Here is a 5,676-nt window from a genome sequence, read left to right as displayed (position 1 = left end):
CTTTATGTTCTAGTTCCACTGGCAGGTGACAGGCCCTCCCATACACAAGCTGGTATGGAGAAGTTTCTATAGGAGTCTTGAATGCTGTTCTGTATGCCCAGAGAGCATCATCCAAGCTCCTTGCCCAATCCTTTCTACAGGCAATTACAGTCCGTTCCAGGATTCTTTTTAGTTCTCTATTAGAGACTTCAGCTTGCCCATTTGTCTATGGATAATATAGAGTTGCCACCTTGTGGCTAATTCCATATCTGACCATAGCAGATTAAAGCTATTTATTACAGAAATGAGTGCCTCTATCACTGATTAGTGCTCTAGGAACACCAAATCTGCTAAAGATATATTTCTGGAGGAACTTCAGCACTGTCTTAGTATCATTAGTGGGTGTTACAATTGCCTCTACCCATTTAGATACATAGTTTACAGCCACTAGAATATAAGTGTTTGAGTATGATGGTGGGAAAGGCCCCATTAAGTTGGTGCACAAAATTGTGATACACAATGGCGCCAACAACTTGGTCGCACAATTGTAATCTCACTTCTTTTTCACAACTTCGCACAACTAACCAGCAAGTGCACTGGGTCGTCCAAGTAATAAACCTTACGTGAGTAAGGGTCGATCCCACGGAGATTGTCGGCTTGAAGCAAGCTATGGTCACCTTGTAAATCTCAGTCAGGCGGATTCAAATGGGTTATCGAGTTTTCATAATTAAAAGATAAATAAAACATAAAATAAAGATAGAGATACATATGTAATTCATTGGTGAGAATTTCAGATAAGCGTATGGAGATGCTTCATCCCTCTTGAATCTCTGCTTTCCTACTGCCTTCATCCAATCCTTCATACTCCTTTCCATGCCAAGCTGTATGTTGGGCATCACCGTTGTCAATGGCTACTTCCCGTCCTCTCAGTGAAAATGGTCCATGTGCGCTGTCACCGCACGGCTAATCATTTGTCAGTTCTCGATCATGTTGGAATAGAATCCAGTGATCCTTTTGTGTCTGTCACTACACCCAACACTCGCGAGTTTGAAGCTCGTCACAGTCATCCCTTTCCAGATCCTACTTGGAATGCCACAGACAAGGTTTAGACTTTTCAGATCTCAGGAATGGCTGCCAATAATTCTAGCTTATACCATGAAGACTCCAATCTTTCGGAATGGAGGCTAAGAGATACACGCTCAATCTTAAGTAGAACGAAAGGGGTTGTCAGTCACGCGTTCATAGGTGAGAATAATGAAGAGTGTCACGGATCATCACATTCATCAGGTTGAAGTGTGAGTGAATATCTTAGAACAAGAATAAGCTTGAATTGAATAGGAAATAGTAGTAATTGCATTAATACTCGAGGAATAGCAGAGCTCTACACCTTAATCTATGGTATGTAGAAACTCCACCGTTGAAAATACATAAGAACAAGGTCTAGGCATGACCGAATGGCCAGCCTCCCCAAATGACATATGAATTCGAAAATAGGGAAAAAGACCCCTAGTACAATAGTCAAAAGTTCTATTTATAATGAAACTAGCTACTAGGGTTTACAGAAATAGGTAAATGATGCAGAAATCCACCTCCGGGCCCACTTGGTGTGTGCTTGGGCTGAGCATTGAGCTTTATACATGTGGAGGCTTCTCTTGGAGTTAAACATTAGCTTTGGTGCCAATTTGGGCATTTAACTCCAACTTTTATGCCAGTTATGGCGTTTTGACGCCAGAAAAGGGCAGAGAGATGGCGTTTTGACGCCATTTCACATCATAAAAACTCGTGCAAAGTATGGACTATTATATATTGTTGGAAATCCCTGGATGTCTACTTTCTAACGCAATTGAGAGCACTCCATTTAAAGTTCTATAGCTCCAGAAAATCGACTTCAAGTGCAAGGAGGTCAGAATCCAACAGCATCTGCAGTCCTTTGTCAGCCTCTGAATCAGATTTTTGCTCAGGTCCCTCAATTTCAGCCAGAAAATACCTAAAATCATAGAAAAAAACACAATCTCATAGTAAAGTCCAGAAATTTGAATTTTGCTTAAAAGCTAATAAAAATATACTAAAAACTAACTAAATCATACTAAAAACTATATAAAAACAATGCCAAAAAGCGTATAAATTATCCGCTCATCACAACACCAAAATTAAATTGTTGCTTGTTCCTAAGCAACTGAAAACAAAATAGGATAAAAGGAAGAGAATATACAATGAATCCCACAATATCAATGAAACTTAGTTCAAATTAGATGAGCGGGGCTTGTAGCTTTCTTGCTTCTGAACAGTTTTGGCATCTCACTTTATCCTTTGAAATTCAGAATGATTGGCATCTATAAGAACTTAGAATTTTAGATGGTGTTATTGATTCTCCTAGTTCAGTACATTGATTCTTGAACACAGCTACTTTATGAGTCTTGGCCGTGACCCTAAGCACTTTGTTTTCTAGTATTACCACCGGATACATAAATGCCACAGACACATAACTGGGTGAACCTTTTCAGATTGTGACTCATCTTTGCTAAATTCCCCAGTTAGAGGTGTCCAGAATTCTTAGGCACACTCTTTTGCTTTGGATCACGACTTTAACCACTCAGTCTCAAGCTTTTCACTTGGACCTTCATGACACAAGCACATGGTTAGGGACAGCTTGATTTAGCCGCTTAGGCCTAGATTTTATTTCCTTGGGCCCTCCTATCCAATGATGCTCAAAGTCTTGGATCCTTTTTACCCTTGCCTTTTGGTTTAAAGGGCTATCGGCTTTTTCTGCTTGCTTTTTTCTTTTTTCTTTTCTCTCTTTTTTTTCTTCGCCATATTTTTCCCTTTTTTTCACTGCTTTTTCTTGCTTCAAGAATCAATTTCATAATTTTTCAGATTATCAATAACATTTCTCTTTGTTCATCATTCTTTCAAGAGCCAACAACTTTAACATTCATAAACAACAAGATCCAAAATATGCACTATTCAAGCATTCATTCAGAGAACAAAAAGTATTGCCACCACATCAAAATAATTAAACTAGTTTCAAGATAAAATTTGAAATCCAAGTACTTCTTGTTCTTTTGTAATTAAGCACATTTTTCATTTAAGAGAGGTGAAGGATTCATGGAATTTATTCATAGCTTTAAGGCATAGACATTAGACACTAATGATCATGTAGTGAAGACACAAACATGGATAGAACCTACAGCATAAAGCCGAAAGCAAAAAAATAAATAGACAAGGAGATTAAGGAATGAGTCCACCTTAGTGAGGGTGGCGTCTTCCTCCTTTTGAAGAACCAATGGTTCTCTTGAGCTCCTCTATGTCTCTTCCTTGCCTTTGTTGCTCTATCCCTAGTGATTTTGGTGCTCCTATCCTTAGTTGCTCCCAATAGTTGTGTGGAGGAAAATATATCCCTTGAGGCATCTCAGGGATTTCTTGATGAGGGAATTTCTCATGCTCTTGTTGAGGTCCATAAGTGGGCTCTCTTGTTTGCCTCTTCCCTTTTTTTTGTGATGGGCTTGTCCTTTGAGATGAATCTCTCCATCTCCCATGACTCAGAGGTAGAGGCAGTTGCCTTCCCTTTCCTCTTTTTAGAGGTTTCTTTGGCCTTAGGTGCCATGAATGGTTATGGAAAAACAAAAAGCAATGCTTTTACCACACCAAACTTAAAAGGTTTGCTCGTCCTCAAGCAAAAGAAGAAAGAAAGAAGGGGAAGAAGAAGAAAATGGAGGAGATAGAAGGTGTATGTGTTTCGGCCAAGGGGAGGGGAAGGTGAGTGGCCGAAAGGTTTGGGTGGGTTTGGAAGGGAAATGGTTTTAAATTTTGAAGGTGGGTGTGGGTTTTTGGGGAAGAGTTAAGGAAGTGATTGGTGAAGGGTATTTGGGGAAGAGTGTTGTAGAAAGGTGTGAAGAGGAGAGAGAGTTAGTTGACGTTGGTGGGGATCCTGTGGGGTCCACAAATCCTGAAGGGTCGAGGAATTCTTCATCCCTGCTCCAATTAGGCGTTCACAATGCCTTAGAGTGCAATTCTGGCGTTTAAACGCCAATTTGCTGCCCTGTTCTGGCGTTTAAATGCCATCTTTCCTTCCTGTTCTGGCGTCTAAACGCCAATTTGTTGCCCTATTTTGGCGTTTAAACGCCAGTCTGGTGCCCTATTCTGGCATTTAAATGCCCAAAAAGGTGCTAGATTGGGCGTTTAAATGCCCATTTTACTACCCTTACTGACGTTTAAACGCCAATAAGTCCTTCCTCCAGGGTGTACTATTTTCAATGCTGTTTTTGAATTTTTTTCTTTATTTTTGTAATTGTCTTTGTGACTTCACATGATCATCAACCTAAAAGAAAACAAAATAATATAGATAAAATTAAAATAAAATTGGGTTGCCTCCCAATAAGTGCTTCTTTAATATCAATAGCTTGACAGTGAGCTCTCATGGAGCTTCACAGATGATCAGAGTATGGTTGAGATCTGTCAACATCAAACTTAGAGTTTGGTTGTGGCCTCCCAACACCAAACTTAGAATTTGAATGTGGGGGCTCTGTTTGACTCTGTATTGGGAGAAGCTCCTCATGCTTACTCTCCATGGTTACAGATGGAGAACCTTGAGTCTTTACTACAAGGCATTCTTCATTCACATGAAGGATCAACTGTCCTCTGTCAACATCAATCACTGCTCTTACTGTGGCTATAAAGGGTCTTCCAAGGATAATGGATTCATCCTCATCCCTCCTAGTGTCTAGGAATATGAAATCAGCAAGGAAGTAAAGGCCTTCAACCTTTACTAGCACGTCCTCTACTAGTCCATAAACCTTTTTCATAGATTTATCTGCCATCTCCAATGAGAATTTGGTAGCCTGTACCTCATAGATTTCCAGTTTTTCAATTACAGAGAGTGGCATCATGTTTATCCCTGACCCCATGTCACACAGAGCTTTTCCAAAAGTCATAGGGCCTATGGTACAGGGTATTAAGAATTTACCAGGATCCTATTTTTTTTAGGTAAATTTTGTTGAACCAATGTATTCAATTCATTGGTGAGCAAGGGAGGCTCTTCTTCCCAAGTCTCATTACCAAATAGCTTGGCATTCAGCTTCATGATTGCTCCTAAATATTGGGCAACTTGCCCTTCAACAATGTCTTCATCCTCTTCAGAAGATGAATAGTCATTAGAGCTCATGAATGGTAAGAAGAGGTCCAAGGGAATCTCTATGGTCTCTGTATGAGCCTCAGATTCCTTTGGTTCCTCATTAGGGGATTCCGTACTAACCATTGGATGTCCCCTGAGGTCTTCCTCATTGGGATTCACATCCTCCTCCTCCTTTAAGGTTTTGGCCATGTTGATTATATCAATGGCCTTGCACTCTCCTTTGGGATTCTGATGAGCGGATAATTTGTACGCTTTTTGGCATCGTTTTTAGTATGTTTTTAGTATGATCTAGTTAGTTTTTAGTATATTTTTATTAGTTTTTAGTTAAAATTCACTTTTCTGGACTTTACTATGAGTTTGTGTGTTTTTCTGTGATTTCAGGGATTTTCTGGCTGAAATTGAGGGACCTGAGCAAAAATCTGATTCAGAGACTAAAAAGGACTGCAGATGCTGTTGGATTCTGACCTCCCTGCACTCGAAGTGGATTTTCTAGAGCTACAGAAGCCCAATTGGCGCAATCTCAACGGCGTTGGAAAGTAGACATCCTGGGCTTTCCAGCAATATAT

Source organism: Arachis duranensis, chromosome 1, assembly GCF_000817695.3.
Source record: "Arachis duranensis cultivar V14167 chromosome 1, aradu.V14167.gnm2.J7QH, whole genome shotgun sequence".
Lineage (NCBI taxonomy): Eukaryota > Viridiplantae > Streptophyta > Magnoliopsida > Fabales > Fabaceae > Arachis > Arachis duranensis.
The sequence above is the reverse complement of the archived record's forward strand: the minus strand, read 5'-3'. Positions refer to the sequence as shown.